Here is an 18,563-nt window from a genome sequence, read left to right as displayed (position 1 = left end):
TCTAGACAACCGGCCACTTGGAAACTCTATCGATAAGGGGATTGAGCTTCTCAATTTCGATTCACAGAAAATGAACATGAATGATCGATTATATGTGTTATTATTAAAAGAATAGGATATTAAAGCTTTAGGGCATGTGCATGGCATTGTCTTGTTTTCTGCAAAGCATATAACATAAAATAAGAAGTATATATGCATTAGAAATGGTATTGACATCCAAGGATCCTAGATTGGAGGGAGCAAAAAATCTTTCTCAAATTTGACTTTGTTCATTGATTGATTCACTAGGATTTCTTCTGATCCTTTTTTTTTTTTTTTTTCTAAATAATTTGTTTATAATACAAACGAGTGACCACAATCATTAAAACCCAATAGGGGCGAGAAAATGATTATATATATAACCTTCCGTTTTGCATCTATTACACAAATTTTAAAACAATTACTCTTAACTCTCAGACTTTGAATGCACTTTTTTTTTTTTCTTTTGATAACGAGGTGAACGTCATATGCATGGCTTACCAACCGGATGTAAACTCCGGATGCCTGCATCAGTCATAAATTTAATAGTGATTTTAAAAATTATATCAATTTTGAAAGAACAAAATGACCGAATACAAGAGTAATATGTAGCATTACTCCAGCTCTTTACTTTTTTCTTTTCTTTTTTTTCTTTTTTTTTTGACATGCCCACACAAATGGGGGAGGAGGGATTCGAGCTAGTAACATCCACTTCATAAGGCGTGGTTCTCAGCCGATTAAGCTACCCCTTGGGAACTCCAGCTCTTTACTCTTAAATATCAAGTAAGTCGCGTGATTTCTTACTGTGAAAACTTGAACCAAGAGCTCTCAACTGGAAGATGGTAACCCCAACCAATCAATCGATCTACACTCCGTCCTTTGCTATATAGCTACACGCAACAACTCGTTTGAGAAACGACTTGAACAAAATTACATCCTTTTTTAAGGAATGAGATTTTGTTCACAATATCTGACGCTATAAAAGTAGCTTAAATAAGGCATTTAGGCCTCGTTTAGTTCGCAGAATAGCCATTTCATTAAAAAAATAAATAGCTATTCTTGAGAATAAAAAGTGATGGAATTAAATAGCTATTTTTATTCTTTTGTTTGGTAATAACTCACACATTTTAATCGAAACTCAAAAAGAACTACTAAAAAACCCTACATTATTAACTTTTTAAAAAAAAAAAAAAATATATCAAACTAAAAAAACCAAAAAAAAAAAATAAATTAAAATAAACTGTTATGGCCGTGGCCATCCCCGAAGCTCATCGGAAGAGAACTGAGCCACCCCCAGTTGCTGCGACCACCCCCGGAACGCCTTAGTGGTCTCCCCAAGGCATTCCGGGGGTGGTGCAACCCTCCACAATGGTTGGTCGACCATCCTTCGGGGTTTAGTTTTACTTCTCTTTTTCTTTTCTTTTTAAAAAAAAAAAAAAAAGAATTGAAAGAAAATAAAAAATGAGCCTTTTTTTTGGAAAAATGTCAGTCTTTACCCCAAGAAATAGCTATTCCTCTCATTGTTTTTGAGGAATATGTAGTCCTCTTTGTAAGAGAATAGCTATTCCAATGGGAATAGTTATTCCATGGAATAGACCCCTACCAAACTAAAGAATATAGGAATAACCATTTCATTCCAAGAGTCTATTCCGCAAACGAAACAGAACCTTAATCTGGGATTAAAACTGTGCTCTTCAAGTGCTTAAACTACATTAATTTTTTTTCATGTTATTCTTTATATTTGTCATTTCAAAAATTAAAATTTGGGGGAATCAATTTATCAATATACCCAAATCTAAGACCCTGATATATATTATGCATTTTAAGGACAAAATTGCTTACAAAAAAATTATAACCATGCACAAACCATATTCAGGACGTATCCATATACACAAAGATCAATCACAATAAGTGGTCTATTATAAATGTTGTACCAAAATAGTTATGACTTGTAGCGAAATTCAAAATACAGAAATAAGGGAGTTCATTTATAGTCTCCTACCAACAAAAAAAAAAAAAAAAAAACATGTGGTCCATAATTCAACATGAATAGCATACAACTTTCATATTCTGTCTAAGCCGAACTGCCAGCAGCATTTCAACATCTGCCTTAGTCAAATAATTACATTAAAAACAAAATTCATCACATTATGATACATTTAAGAGAAAATTATATGCTAGTTAATAAATAAACAAACATGTATTAATGAACTTCACACATATATCTATACCTGAAAAGCGAAAAGGGAGTGTTAATGGGGCTGTTTTTATTCTTATATATAATGAATGAGAAGTAAAGGTTTTGAAGTGGGACTAATCAAAAAAAAAAAAAAAAAAAAGGTTTTGAAGTGGGATAAAACCATGACAAATAATTTTTTTCCAATCAAAATCTGCCGTCATCATCATCCCCCTCCATACCAACAGAGTTAGCACTATATATAATACTAGATAATGTAAAATTCATTGAAAAACTCAAATGATATTAGTAACTAATGAGAGTGGCCTATTGTTAGCTCTTAAGAATGCACCAAGCTACATTTAACAACAAATAAATATACACATAACTACCCTTACAATACTGCTAAATATTACATCAATTCAACACAATGCATTTCTTTTTTTGATAGGTAACCAAAACTCAAAAAGGCTCAGACACGCACAAACGCAGTCATCAGAGAGCAGCACGCGTGCGTGCGTGCAATTGCTCTTGGTCCACTATCGAACAACATAACTCAGAATCGAGAAATGTAATTTGTCATCATAGCCTCGTATTTGTCAAAATATTAAAGATTAATTCCAAAAAGCAAAATAAGCCACGAGAATCAAAGAGGAGAAAAAATTATACCCAAGAACAAAAATTGCCAGAGAGACATATTGTAGATCTGCACACAATGCATTTCTAATACCAACAAATAAATACACACAAAAAGGCTCAGACACGCACAAACGCAGTCATCAGAGAGCAGCACGCGTGCGTGCAGTTGCTCTTGGTCCACTATCGAACAACATATCTCAGAATCGAGAAATGTAATTTATCATCATAGCCTCATATTTGCAAAATATTGAAGATTAATTCCAAAAAGCAAAATAAGCCACAAGAATCAAAGAGGAGAAAAAATTATACCCAGGAACAAAAATTGCCAGAGAGACAGATACTGTAGATCTGCACACAATGCATTTCTAATACCAACAAACTCTAGAATCACACACAACTCCATGTAAAACCATTCATGTCCTTGAAAAAGCTCGTAACATTCCTTGAAATTATGTTTAAGAGTTTTCATGCGATTCTTTTAAGTGATCGATGTCTTTCAAATGGCTTGCCAATCTTTTCACGCAGTTCCTTCACAATATTATCGTATGCTTTTGTTGTGAAAACCTTATCTATTCTATTTCCCATGCTTGTTGGCGCACAAGTGCATCAACAAACAAGTCATCCCAACGTTCTGTCCACTTTACTATGTCCCTTTTATCCACACAGGTCTTTTTTTTGTTACCCATTTCTATTACCTGCATGTTAAAACGAATAGAAGATAAACAATAGTCGTTTATCATAAGATAATCCAAACAAGCCGTTCCCACCGTTCTGTCCACTTTACTATGTCCCTTTTATCCACATATATCGGTCTTTTTCTTTTTACGCATTTCTATTATCTGCTTGGTAAAACAAACAGAAGATAAATAACGGTTGTTTGTCACAAGACAAGGCTTCTGATCAAACAGATTATTATTGCTTGATGAAAAGGTAATCAAAGAGAAAACGTTTTAAGGGAAGTGTTCAGATAACAGAATAGAAATGGAGGGAAACTCACATTCTTCTATTTGGTTAGCCAATTAGAATGAAACAAAGAGATGTTATATGTACTTGTCTCACCAATAGTACCTTCGCAGGATTTCACTTCCTTTTCTCTCCAAATATTTCCACAATTGGTGTATTAAAAGAACAAGGTACATATACATCATAATATTTCACAAACCACGAATATGCTCGATCAATTTCGATGCTAGGGGTGTAGGTTCTAGCCAGGTTAGAGGCAAGAGGTTGGGGGTTTAATGTAGCCTTTCTTCTATCTTTTGGGTTTTTTCGGGTGTTCTTCCTTTGTTTTCTGTTGTTCTTTTGTTTTAGTGTCCTTCTTGTATGCTTAGGGGCGCCTTTACACTTTTTTAATGCTATTTCTTTTATTACCTATCAAAAAAATATTTCACAAGCCACAAATTCCACAAAATTTTTGTTTGTAATACCTCAACAAGTAAACTGAAATGCAGTCTCTGAGACCAAAAGAAGGCAAGATATTTAGGAAAAACTGGAAATCTTACTTCACATTTTTTTTAACATCATGATGATAGCTCTAAAATTTTCTCTATTATTCTAATGGCCTTCTTTATCACAGGTGAATTTGGCATAAGATAAAAACAGGGCTGTGCAGGAGGAGGAGATTCTAACAGCCGATCCGGTTCCGACCGGCGTGGTCAGCTTCTAACGGCAAGCGAAGGTGGAGGCAGAGTCCAGTTTTAGTTTCCAATGAAAGTCGGAAGCGGGGACAGAGGTTCATTTCTGTGTCCAACGGAATTCTAACTCCGACTCCTCTTCATTTTTTTAATATTTTTAGTAAACGTTGTTTTATGTTTAGTAATATTTTATTTTTTTTAAGGACAATGTTGTTTTTTAAACCCTATAAACACCCCCTGTAGACCCTAAATTATCCCATGCGCCGTTCAAAACTCTCCCTCTTCCCTGCACTGTTTGAGACTGTCTCTTTCTCCTAAACCATATAACCCCCCTTAAACCCTAAATTACTCCACTGTACCGTTCAAGACTCTTCCCTGCGTTGTTCGAGACTCTTTTTGTCTCTCTCTCTCTCTCTCTTCAAACAAAAGGTCAATGCTCGAGGACAGTAGTCAAACAAGCACGAGGCTCGAGGTAATTCATCGTTCTAGAAGCTCCTCTAACCATGTCAATTTCTGATGCCCTGCACCCTAACGTAGCTCTCCTCCCCAGTGCTGACATGGGCCATTTGACACCCTTCCTTAGACTTGTCGTAGTGCTCATCCATCACCACTGCTGTGTCATCCTCATCACCACTCACCCACTATCTTACTCGCCGAGTCTCAGTTCATCTCCCAATCCCTCTCTGCTTTTCCTCAAGTCTCTTCCCTTTAGATCCTTTTTCTCAAGAGTAGGTGACAACTCAGGAGGGGGAAGGTTGATGCCAGAGGGGAGGGGGCGATGATGAGTAGGAGGAAGTAGTGCATATTAAATATCAATGTCCACCCCATCCACAACATTAATTTGTTATTTTTTTCACTTATACGGATGGTGGGTGGACATTACAAATCAATGGTGTTGAATGCAAATGACCTTATGGCTTAGGGTAGATTGCTACAATTAACCCAGACAAAAAAAATATATATGAGGAATCGTTCACTTTTCTACTAATCTCTGCACATGTAAAGAAATTACCCAAACTCCTGACTTCAAACAAATGATCTCTATCCTCCCTTCTCCATTTTTCTTATCTTGTTTTCACTTCTATCCATAGAACACACATGCATATACATACGAATATAGATATATAAATACATAAACATATACATATGTTTAGACATACATACATACATACACATCAACATAGAAGTATTAAACAAAACAAAAACAAAAAAATGTGCAAAGACAGAGCATCAGTAGATGTGCTTGTCAACATGAACTTACCTGAAGTTCAGAGATCAAGTGTAAACCATCATGCGCACTAACTTTGCACCCAAAACCAAAAATTGGAAACAAGATAAGCATGAAGAGTCAAATATCACCTTTAACACATTGATCACTAGGGTAAAGTAAAACTTGAATGGTTTCATCAAACCCCACACACACAAAAAACCCACAATAAACAGCCCTTAAACATCAATATAACTCGATCAAATTCATCTATAAACCTCAAATAATATGATAATAATGGAATCCGAGCTTCAAATCGGGAAAAAATAAAAGTACTTTTACCTTTTTTCTTAGAGTAACTGAACCCAGAGAGGAAACCGTTGATTTTTCTGGTCAGTTTTGGCCTTCGGCAGAGGCGGCTTCCGTTGGTGGCGGGCCAAGTGAGCTGAGGAGAAAAGTAAGTGTGAATGGTAAAGAGGGGCAGAGAACATTAGGTCAAAGGAGGACTTTGCACATATATAAACTAAAAAGGGTTAAATATATTTTAGCCCCCAAACTACCACATTTTCTCTGAATAGCTCCACAAACTACCAATACTTAGATTATGACCCCTCAAACTACCACTTTCTAATTTTTTAACCCCATCCGTCTACTTATGCCGTCAATTCTAACAGAAATTGGCTAAAAATCCGAAAATACATTTCCCTTAACCGTGGAAATTTTAAAGTGTAGGAGGGGTATTTTCGAATTTCTGTTTAGAATTGACAACATAAATAGATGGATGGGGCTAAAAAATCATAAAGTTGTAGTTTGGGGGTCAGAATCTAAGTATTGGTAGTTTGGGGGGCCATCCGAAGAAAGGGTGGTAGTTTGGAGGGCTAAAATATATCTGTCCCAACTAAAAATTAGTAATTATTAATGGTGTGTTCGATTTTTGAAATTATAATTTAATTTTTATTTAGTGTGTAAATTTTAAAGTTTGACTTTGTGACTTATGAGATAAAATTATAAAAAATTAAATTAAATCTGATTTGTTTAAAAAAAGTTAAATAAAATATAATTTATTTTTTAAAAAGTTAAATAAAATATGATTTATTTTTTTACAAACATTGTAGCAAGTAAAAAACGTTTTCTACTTGCATTCAAACAGACAATTAACCTTTTTCCCTTTAATTTCTCTTATACATAATATTTTTGTAATGGGAGCAGCTACGTATTCATTTATTACCCATCTTTTGTTTATTATTTTTATAAATTTATCATTGAATACAAAATTAATGGTGAAATTATTCATCTCCAAACAAAAAATGAAAATTAAACATTTCTTATTTATCATTTTGAGTCTCGGAAGAGAGACATTGATTTATTTGAAACATTTGAGAACATTAAGAGAATGATAAGTAGAGAAGATAAATGTAGTTAACATTTTATTTATTTTTTTGTTATGAGCGGAAAAAAGAAAAAGAAAAAATTGTAGATTATATATATTACTTCCAATCCCCTCGCAACACTATCAAGCTTCATAAGAATTATTTTCAATTCGAAATGTAATCTGTGAGTTTTACAAATATGTATAATACATTGTTTGTATATTTCAACAAAGTGTTTGTTTGGTTTTACCAGTTTTAAAATGCGCGGTTTGAAAAAAATAATATATATATATATATATTTTAAAGCGTAATTAATGAAAACATGATTTTCAAAAAAGTTGAGCGTTTATTAAAATTTGAGATTAAAAATTATTTAACCCCATCAATTAACGGTCATTTTTCATAAAGCACCACAAATTGACATGTGTCATAATTTGGCCATTCAAACTGTCAATTTATTATTATTTAGATTGACAGTTTGAAGGACAAAACTTTAAGGAGAATATGGAAAAGCACCTTTACTCAGCAAAACTAAAATGCTGGTTGAACTAGTGCAAGAGGTTGGTTCAAGAGCACCTATATAAGCTCACTAACATAGCACAAGTCCTTGTTTTCTCTCCTCTTGTATGGAATTGAGTCAAAGAAAGAGCATGATCGATTAATATGCCCATACCCAAGACCCTAGAGCCCAGAGTCTTTCTTGTGTTGTTTCCTGTGAAATTTAGTCAGGATCTTTTTTTGGGCTGATGGCTTAACTTAAACAAGATTTTACACATTTCTGAGTACCAAAGGATCAAAAATCAAACCGACCAACACCCCAGTTTGGTTTGTGTCTTAGGAGTTGAGATCCTATGTTAATAACTTATTGCCACCCTTAATAGATTGATGCAACTTTTAAAACTTACCGTTAAATTTATATAGATTACTTTTAGAGAGACAGAATAGGGTCATGACCTATTGACCCGATCAAACTTGGGTGGGCTTCAAGTTTAGCCTCATTCATTTTTGCTTGGCCACTTTCTTCTATTGTATATATATAATCAGGTGCTTTGGAAGCCTTCTTTTTTGGGGCCGAATGTAGCTTTTGACAAGAAGTATCAAGTCCTGTCTATCCTGGCTGATTGGGGTTTTGGGATGAGCCCTTGAGATGGTAAGATGAAATGGAGCTATCGTTGACCAAACCCCAATTCTCTTTCACACAAATATTGGGGCATAATGAAGAAATTTGTAATGAAATGGAAGGCAACAAAACTTGAAGTCCTCGAGCCCAAGATTGGCATCAGCCGATGGCTTTGATAGTATGAAGAAACTCGTAATGAAATGGAAATTAAATAAAAATGCAGAAGATAGAGGAAAGAGAAAATAGAGATAGATTCTCGGGTGATTCGATGTTAGGCATCTACATCTACCCTTAGAAAAGAGTTCAATAGCACTAGTACATTATGCTCTTATTTCAAAATCAAATCAAATCAAAATTCGTATGGTGAGAAGATAAAGCATATAAAACTAATGTGGAATCAAATTATATATTCTAACACATAAGAGGGTAACATGGTTTTCACCATCCAAATATACAATCGAGGGATCAAGGAAAAGTAGGGATGGAGCCACATCAATTATATGTGGGATTTGATTCTTGTACAACACTAATACAACAACTGTACAACAATTCCTCACATGAGGGTGGGCCCTAGCATGTGGGACCCACCTTCATGTGAGGGATTGTTGTACAGTTGTTGTATTGGTGTTGTAAATCTAACATTTTCCATTATAGGTAGAAGCTCATTGAAGAAGTTTATGTGCCTTGTTGTTAGCCCATTTAACATCTAATTGTATTTGCACATAAGGGCATCTCCAACAATAAGATATAAAATACCAAATCAAAAAGCACTCTTTTTTATTTTACATATTCTTTTTTCAATGCAAACTCCAACATATTATTTAGTTTCTTCTCTACTTTCCTTTAAATATTTTTTTTTATTATATTCTCTCTCGGAGAGGGAGAGAGAAAATATATATATATATATATATATATATATATATATATATATATATATATATATTTTAAATATCTAGTGTGCTACACTAAATAGCGAAAGATCACTATTTATTGTAACACCAAATGTATTTTAGCTAGCATCTAGCTAATCTGTTGTAGGTGAAAGATTGGCAATATTAGCTAAATTTAGCTATTAAGGACGTTTAACTTAGTTTGCTGGAGATGCTCTAAAAAGCACTCCAAATTTAGCGAGTATTGTAAATCTTGACAAAGAACTTAACAAAATTTGAAGTTACCATGACATTCATAAAGTGGAAGCAGTGTTAATTGACATGCACATATGCATCTACTAATTAAAAGTGAAATATTATCAAGTCATGGATTTGAGTCACAGATAAATCCAAAAGAAAGGAAGCGTGCGAGAATTTTATGGGATTTGGGAAAAAGACAGGTGTCAAACTGTATCTCTCACTTTGAGTACTGGAGGCGGCTTTAGCATGCATGTGTGCTGCCGAATTTGCTTCCCTTCTCACGTTAGATACTCTAAAAAACCAGAGTAAAAGTGATTGTTCTTGGATTCCCTCTATGAAATGTCTAAATCTGCTTCAGTTGGGAAGATTCGTAGAAATCGTTGAGACTATTTGCATGATATCGCCTTCCAAGATTATGTCAAAAAAACCCATATCTCTTGATGATAATAATAATAACAACAATAATAATATCATAGCTTTATGTTGGTATAATAGAATTTAAAGTAATAGTAATTATACCATCACAGGAATACATATGGCCTCATTATATGCATAACCACTGGCAATCTTGGTAATCATATTATACTTGAATTCGTTTGGGCAATCAATGCCCAAAACAACAACAATAATAATTGAAAAGAAAATAAAATAAAATAAAAGTAAAAGCAAAAATTCCACCCCCCTTTTCCCGTAGTGGATACAAATGTAGAACCTTTATTAAGGTCAGTATTTTTGGTGATCCATCAAGAACGGGCCCCGATAGTAGCCAGAATGTGATCAAAATTCAAAAGGCTCCATAAAAGGATGCCAATGATAAAAACATCAAAAGATAAAAAAGGAAATTAAATTTGAAAGAACCAAAAAAAAAAAAATTCCCAAAAATAACACCAAGGCGAATTCCGACAATTCAGTATATTAAAGTGACACATATCCTTAGAGCATGTGTTTCTCTTATACATTTTTACTTCTCACATGCTCTAAGAACATGTCACTTCAAACAAATTTCTTGAAATCTAGCTAATTTTGAGGAAAACTTTATCTAAGGCCGGCAATTTTTGACACGAGCTGCGAACCTGACAGAACATAACATGAAATTAGCGAGTTACAATTAAGTAGTTTGACCCGTTTAATTAAATGGGTTGGGTTATGGTTGACCAATATAGTCTTATACCTATGCTTCGACACGCAACATTTAAGGCTGTCAATTTTTTATATGACCCAATAAAAAATTAGCAGGTTATGGTTGAAGGGTACGTCAAGTTATGGCTGATTTATGTAGTCTTATACCGGTACTTCGACACAATTCAAACCCGTTACACGTAAACGAATTGACACCCCAAACTTTATCCTATAACCAAAAAGACATGATGAATAATAATATATGTTATGATTTTCTTACAAATAAGCAGGTAAGTGGGAATTTTACAGGTATGTGGTAGGTCCCTTGGTGCTGCTGACAAAAATGGTGCACCAATTTGAGCACAAAGAAAAAGTAATGTAAATGCGTGATGCCTACTTTAACCATCATTGGAGGAGCCTCCAAGTAATCCAAAAGAAGTTATTATAGAAAAATAATTTTTCCCTATGATGGATGAATGTATTTGCAATTTATTTTTGATCATTAAAGACAAATTAAGGAAAGGATGGGTGGGAGCTAGCTAGGGTTCATGTTATTATTCATCCATCTCTGCATGCGTGTGTGTGTGTGAGCGCGCGATTGATCTTGAGTATACACGTAAAAGCTGCACGATTGTGCTTAATTCCCTTTGGTTTCCACCATCTATCTTTTCTTTCTACCGCACAATCACCAAATGACGCACGGTGGCACCCACTTCAATTTTCTGACCAAGAATGCCTCCAATATTGTTGCTTTGAATCAAAGAGGTGAATGTGCCTGTTGCGTCTACTTGGTGATTGCATGCCTGATTGGTTGGGAGGCATGTGGAGGTAATAGTTTATCAAGATTGGATTCAATGAACTTGATTGGGTCGGGTGCAATGAACTACTTGTATTACGTACATACAATTAATACATCCAGCTTATGTGAGAAGACGCTTACCCGTTTGCCCGACTAGATAGGATCCGAGTGCCTTCTCACATAAATTGTTTGTATTACATATAATATAGACAGTTCATTGCACCCGATCCCCATCCCAACTTAGTTAATTGTGATCGACTAAATCTTTAAGTTGATATTGTAGCTGATATTTTGATGTAAAATTCAAAACTATAATTATAACGACTCATTGAAAGTGCTAACCACATATGTGCTATCACTCAAAAATTGTCAGTCAAGTTGTAATTTGAGCTCTCTAGCTATAATCGCTTATAAAGCAAGTATCTTGTAATAATTAGAAACAAATGTGGAACTTAACACCTATGAGTTTCTTTATAATGAACCTACTCTGTGTGAGCTAATCATCTTCTCAATGTGGGACATGGATTGTTATAATCTTTCATCAAATCCCTGACGTTCTCGTCACAGCCACATTATGTAGTGCTCTAGTACCACATGGGTTACTAAGTTATTTCGATACTTTTTGTAATGATCCAGAAAAAGCGCTAACTGGCCACATATACGCTATCAGTTCCAAAAAACTAGTTAAGTTACAACTAGAGCTTAATTCCTAAAAGCGTTTATAGCATAATCTCACATAATAAAAAATAATGTAAGACCTAGCACACATAAGCTCTTTTATAATGCACTCAATTTATATGGGTTAATTATATTTTCAACATGGAACTACAAGGTGTTACAATAATGGCATTAATTGAACTATCTTTGAAAAATTCCAACATTAAGATTGATATCTTTTCTGCATCTTTTTAATTAGTTCTTTATGGAGATGTGATCAAGATAATGAATTTTAAGAGCTATTTACACTATAGACACACCCATAGCTAGTGACCCTCTTTTCCTCTTTTCCTTATTCTTATAGAAATAGTGTTCCCCTTGTAGAAATAGAGGATTTCTTTTAGAGGGTGGCATCATGGCCGACAAGGGCATCATCAAAGTATACATAGCTTTTTCTTTAAAGTACATATGTTCCAAACTTTGACATGGGTGGAGGAATATAATTAGTAGTTTTTTCTCCTTTCCTTTTACTTTGATATCTTAGGTGGAAGCTTACATTTTTCTCCCACCTAATGATGGCCGACAGGAACACATTTTATGAAACTTCAAAAGTAATATTAAGGGTTTTTCAAAAAAATCCTTGGTGGGGTTTTCATGTCCCCAACATAGCCTCTCAAAAGATTGCCAAAAAGAAAATAGTGTGCAAGATTTTGTGTAACCTAAAGTTGGATTATATGGGGTTTTAGGTAGGTGGATCCTTTTCCAAAGAATCCTTTGTATATATTAGGTGAGGCTGGCCTAACACACAAGTGAAACAACATACATATATATATATATATATGGTGGTACCATGACTATGTTTTCCATGACATGGTCTATGTATAGCACACATGACTATTTGGGTGGCTTTCTTCTAAACAAACATGAAATTACCTGTTCCACTTTAATCCATCCAATAAGCATCCTTAATTACACATGCGGAAAGTTTAAAAGCTAATTAGAGAATATGCAACCACAAGAGATTCTATGAACAAGCGTGTATGATGTCTCTTCCAAGAGCTGTGAAGCACTAGCTCGATTTTTAACCCCGATTAAAAATTAATTATTAAAGCTTAATTAATATTCTCTTCAATGGATGAGACCGAAATCTAACACGTTGAATATTCAATAAATTAAAAATGAAAGGTGAATTGCGGAAACAATAATTGAACTCGATCGAGACATTTACTTTAATACTATATTAAATTATGAATTGTTCTAAAAGCTAAATAAACTGATATAAAATAATATATTTAATTATTTAAATAAATATTTTAAAAACTTGTTTAAGAAGTCACAGCTTCTTGTTTTCTGAGAGTATTTTTATAGTAAATAGTAAATCTTTATACGTAAAGTTAACGGAAGATTCAAATGTTTATATTTTATTTTAATTATAACAAACAATATCCATTAGTCCCTCATTCATCACGAAGATTCATTTTTACCTCAAACAAACCTTTTTTTTAAAAAAAAAAAGAAAAAAAAAAGAAAAGAAAAATTCCTTTAAGATAAGATGATTTCGTGTATTCAATCTTATCGGACAAATTGCAGACCCGTACGTATAAAACGCTCCTTTCACAATCAAATAATAATTTTCTTACAAACTCACGTGACAAATCACATGAATGCCGTGCGGATTCGTGTATTTGTTGTGTAATCCTACTAATTAAACTCTGGAATTGATTGAAGATCGATTGCCATTTGAATCATTCGACAACCGCTCTGCAAGTAGGACCACAGTTTCATCCATGCTTTGCGAACGGTAACAATCAACACTTGAATGCTACATGTGATATAGAAATCTGAGTTATATATATATATCTGCCCATTCCAGAGAGATATATGATTTTAAAAACCAATTATTATGGAATTGTTAAATCATTAATTAATATTCCAAAAGCTCGAGATTATATAAAATAGTGAAACTCGATCTCTCGATCGATCTCAACAAGTAAGGTTTAATCAATACGAAGAATATTTAACTGAAATGTGAAGTAAATTGTAGAGTCAATATTTAAATTTAGAACCCCTGCTCCAAGGTCGGAACTGCACTCTAACTTCCGAAAATTTTAAAATCTCTTTCAAAATTATAAGTATTCAGTTTTTGGATGGTTAAAATTTTTTTGGGCTGCTTATATTTATGGTAAAATCCTAATAATTCTTAACAATACCCAACACCCATTGGTAATATATATAAGACTGTGCTACAAAAACTAGTGTATTATTGGGTACATTTGGGTATGTGATTTTTTATATTATATTCTATTATTATTTACTATATTAAAAATTGTGAATACTGAAAAAAATTGATTTGAAATTAAGTTTGGATGGTTTAGAGAATCTGAAACAAAATTGAAAAAAATTGTTTGGAAATGTGAATTGAATTGAATAAATTGGGCGGAGGGGGGGGGGGGGGGGGTGAAAAAAGAATTAAATTGAAAATTGAAAAAAAAAAAAAAATGGGGTGGTTTTCGGGGTGGCTCCTCCAGACACTTGGGAGTGGTTCAGCCACCACACTAGGCCTTGGGTTATTTATTTTTTTTTTTTACTTGGATTGAATTTTTTTGAGTCGGGTTAAAACCACGTTGTACAAAATCAGAGTAGAATTTAAATTTAAAAAATCGAATCAAACATAATCAAAAAAAAAAAAAAACAAAAAAAAAAAAAACAAAACAGTACCCAAAAATCTAATTTCTAAGAAAACTTTGTTGAATTAAGAATTGGTGGAAAATCTGTAAAGATGGATGCAACTAATTAAAAAACTGGATTTGGTGTCCTCTAAAATAGGAATCTGATAAAACTTAAAAAAAAAAAAAAAAAAAAAATAGAGGAAAAGATTGGACAAGCATTAAAAGAATAAGATACTCTCGAGGAATAGCGTGGAGCATCGGCATCCATGTATATATTCCTTTTCTTTAGCTAAAGTTACCAACGGTTTGATCCACCAGCACCACCTAACATGCATCCGATCCACCAATATTTATTATAATTCTTTCTTCTTAACCTAATCCTATTTGCAAATAATATTTTTCTTCTTCTAAAACTAAGGACACCCCCCCCCCCCCCCCCCCCCCCCCCCCCCCCCCCCTTAGGTCACATTTTGTGCCACGTGAGACAGTCAAGGAAAAAATGATGAAAAGTTTTTTTTAAAAAAAAATCATTTCAAAAAAAAATTAATTAATTCAAAATTTCATAATAATGTATTTCAGAACCGTTACCCAAACGTCTATTGCAACGAAAAATAACGCCTTAATAAGAACTTTATTACCTCAAAATGCCTTTTTGGGGGAAAGTCGCCTAGTTGTCAACTCCAGTCGCTTTAACAGTAAATTTCTATGATTTCTGAAGTACGTACTCTCAGCATTTTTCATAATTAAATTAATTATTTCACCGCTAATGGATTGATGCCCCAGTTTGTTAAGGAAATTTATCATTCTTCTCTTTTTCTATGAATAGAAGAGTAAAAAAAAAAAAAAAAAAAGGTGGAAATTATTTTTCTGATTTAATATTTAAGGTGTGTTTAAAATTGCGATTTCATAGACAAAATATACGATTTTAAATCAAATTGTAAAAAATAAATTGTTTGAGAATTGCGCTTTTAAAAAATTACGATTTGAAAACGTAGAAAATTGCCTTTTCAAATCACAATCAATGATATATTTTTTTTTTATTAAAAAAAAAAAAAAAAAAAAAAAAAATGAAAACAAAATTTTAAAAGCTAACTTACGATTTTAAATGTCAAACTGTAATTTTGTCAAACGCTTAACTGCGTTTTTAAAAGTTACTTTTTAAAATCACAAATTCAAATAAACCCTTAAAATCAAACTAATAAATTGTTTTCTTTCCCTTTTTTTTCCCATCTCCTTTTTCTTCTTCTATCTAATCTCTTTTCATTTTTACTTTATTTATCAGATTCCTAGTTATCATTTAAATCATTTTTAAAGATAAAAATCAACAGAAAAAAAAAAAAGAAGAAAAAAAAAAAAAAAAAAAAAAAAAAAAAAAAAAAAGAAAGAAAGAAAGAAAGAAAGGGTTTTGTCAACATGACACCTATGTGGCATACAAAAATTAGATTTAGAAATAAATTTAAAGCAATATTATTTATAAATATTTTCTACAAATAACGTTTGGTTATTAACAAGCTCTTATTACAAGGTGCAAGTAATTGAATATATTTGGAAATAGTCAAACTTTAAGGACTAATAATTTCACGTTACTATTTTCACTTTAAGTCATTATTTTAAGTGGGAGATTTGGAAATCCAGATTTGTTTCTTAAATTGATGTGGTGAGGAAACAATAATTATTATGTCTGCTACACGTGTCATAAGATTACTCGTTTACTTTTTTCTGAAAAAAAAAAAATTATGGTTAAAAGTACTCAATTTTGGACGGTTAAAAATTTCTTGAACTGCTTATATTTATGGTAAAATCCTAATAATTCTTAACAATACCCAACACTCATTAGTTCAACTTTCAAAAGGTAAAAAAGGCAAGACTATGCTACAAAAACTAGTGTATTATTGAATCCCCTAATTACTACCATATGGTGAAGTCTAATTGCATATGCCCGCAATTTCTTAGCATCATTTTCGTCATCGGCCGTCATTTTTGTAAACAGATAAGAAAACGGAACTACGCATAAGCTTGCGAGAATGACTGTCTCTCAGCGTTTCAACCAGATCGATCTAGCTTGAGTCACACCCAAGTTATATTTCGGCAACGGTACTATGTGCAGAACAAGAGTCAATTTCCAATGATATATAATAATTGAGATTACCCATTAAAAAAAAAATTATTACTACCATATGGTACCATTATATTATTTTTGAAATCATGATTACTTGGTACTTTGGCAGAATTCCATGTTAAATATGCATGCTATTACTCTAGCAATTAATAACTATTTTCTTAATCTTAACGAGTCCAGTTCCAACTGAAATTAAATCCAAATTATGCTAGCAATCAAGCAATTTACCAATTTTCATGAACATCTAAGACTAGTATTCCATGTATCAATGAATTCACAATTAAATTGTTTGGATTTCTTTGTGTCTTGTTATGGGACACATGTGCTAATCAGAACGAATCAAATTTCAAATAAAACTTGACCTAAGCCCGACCCAATTTGTTTAATGCAATTCATATATTAGAAATATTAGCAAATAATATTGGGTGCATTAAGCTGGTTCCTTAATCCATGATGCAAAACCTAATTCAACCAAACACTTCCCTGAATTTCATCAACTTGCTTAAAGCAAACTAATCATTGATTATAGTGGGCTAACTAAAAGTCAAAACCATATTATTTTATTTTTTTGATATACATATTATTTTAGTTACAAGTGCATTACACATGAAGACTTTAAAAATTGAAAGATATAAATTAATTTATTTTAAAAAATTAATGTAATAAATCAAGTTTGGTTATATTATATATATTGAATTAAATTTGGCAACATTCCAACAACAAACCCTAGGTGCACGTTCGCATTCTCCTTAGATTATGGGAGCCCCCATGTGATGAACCGTACAAGGAAATTGTATTTGTCATTTTGTTTGGCTCTAAGCTATCTTTTCTTTATCTCCTACACGTGTGCACTATTATTTTTTTCTTTTCTTTTAAGCAAAATGAAGGTACAAGAGTTATAAGTACTGATGTCCAATATTTTTTTTTTAATAAATTAATCGTGAAATTAACGTGTTAAGGTTAAAGGGTTTGATTGGTTTGATTAAATGGGTCAGGTTAAGATTGACTTATATAATTTTAAACTAATGCTTCTACATTATCCGAATATAAAATGCAACATTTAAGAATGATAATTTTTGACATGATTAATGAACCCGAAACGAACTAAACACAAAATTAATGTGTTACGGTTAAAGAATGTGACTCAATTAATTAAATGAATCGAGTTATGGGTGATATAACGGGAACAAGAATCGCCATTATTTCATTTGTAGAAAAATAGGGTATTCTTTAGCCGAATCATTACACTTCAACCTCCAAATGGGTGGCACTACCTCTAAATAGACTAATTCAATCATGCTTGTCATGGTACAGGCACAAGGGACAATTGCATTGCTGACACAGGTAGTGTTATTGTCCAATTGGCCTACTTAATTGATTTGCACTGGACATTGTTAGATAATATATATTGTGATATCCCAAATTCTATTCGATTTTTCCTTACCTTTTTGACTTTATTTCTTCTAGTTCTATGTTTCTTTTCATAGTCTTGCAATTATTAAAGCAAATACTCGAACAAATTCACTCTCTTTTTCTTTTCTTTTTTCTTCTTCTTCTTTTTTTTTTTTTTTTTTTTCTTTGTCCCTATGCCTACTAGTTAAAAATTATCCTTATATAGGCTTATAATCAAAATTGAAATGAAATTACAACTTTAAAGGATAATAATCAAGCATGATTCAAATGGGAAATGCTACAAATTTTAAAAAATTTCCTCTAAAATTTGGTTTTTAAATAATATATAACAATCTCGTGTGATCTATCATTTTAGAAAAGAAAAGTGTAGCATTTCTTGATTCAAATACTCCGGTCAGGTTGACAGCTTCTCACATAATTCAAACATAAAAATTATGTGCTAATATTATCTCTTGACCACTGTCTGCTTATAAAAACAGAGAAGAAAATAGTT

The 18,563-nt window shown here is 32.6% G+C and overlaps 1 long non-coding RNA gene and 3 other non-coding genes across 4 annotated transcripts; all 4 read right to left on the bottom strand.

The window, feature by feature from the left end:
- Positions 1 to 1,918: 1,918 nt before the first annotated feature.
- Positions 1,919 to 6,187, bottom strand: LOC133877182 (uncharacterized). The gene is made up of 2 exons (XR_009901676.1): positions 6,017 to 6,187; positions 1,919 to 2,123 (listed from the first exon to the last, which is right to left on the bottom strand). It is a non-coding gene; the product is annotated as an uncharacterized LOC133877182 (long non-coding RNA).
- Positions 2,662 to 2,785, bottom strand: LOC133878736 (small nucleolar RNA snoR126). Its single transcript, XR_009901979.1, has one exon. It is a non-coding gene; the product is annotated as a small nucleolar RNA snoR126 (small nucleolar RNA).
- On the bottom strand, positions 2,946 to 3,065 carry LOC133878735 (small nucleolar RNA snoR126). Its single transcript, XR_009901978.1, has one exon. It is a non-coding gene; the product is annotated as a small nucleolar RNA snoR126 (small nucleolar RNA).
- Positions 5,694 to 5,755, bottom strand: LOC133878730 (small nucleolar RNA snoR101). Its single transcript, XR_009901973.1, has one exon. It is a non-coding gene; the product is annotated as a small nucleolar RNA snoR101 (small nucleolar RNA).
- Positions 6,188 to 18,563: the final 12,376 nt, after the last annotated feature.

This window comes from Alnus glutinosa, chromosome 9, assembly GCF_958979055.1.
Source record: "Alnus glutinosa chromosome 9, dhAlnGlut1.1, whole genome shotgun sequence".
NCBI lineage: Eukaryota > Viridiplantae > Streptophyta > Magnoliopsida > Fagales > Betulaceae > Alnus > Alnus glutinosa.
This window is presented reverse-complemented; position numbering and strand designations above follow the sequence as displayed.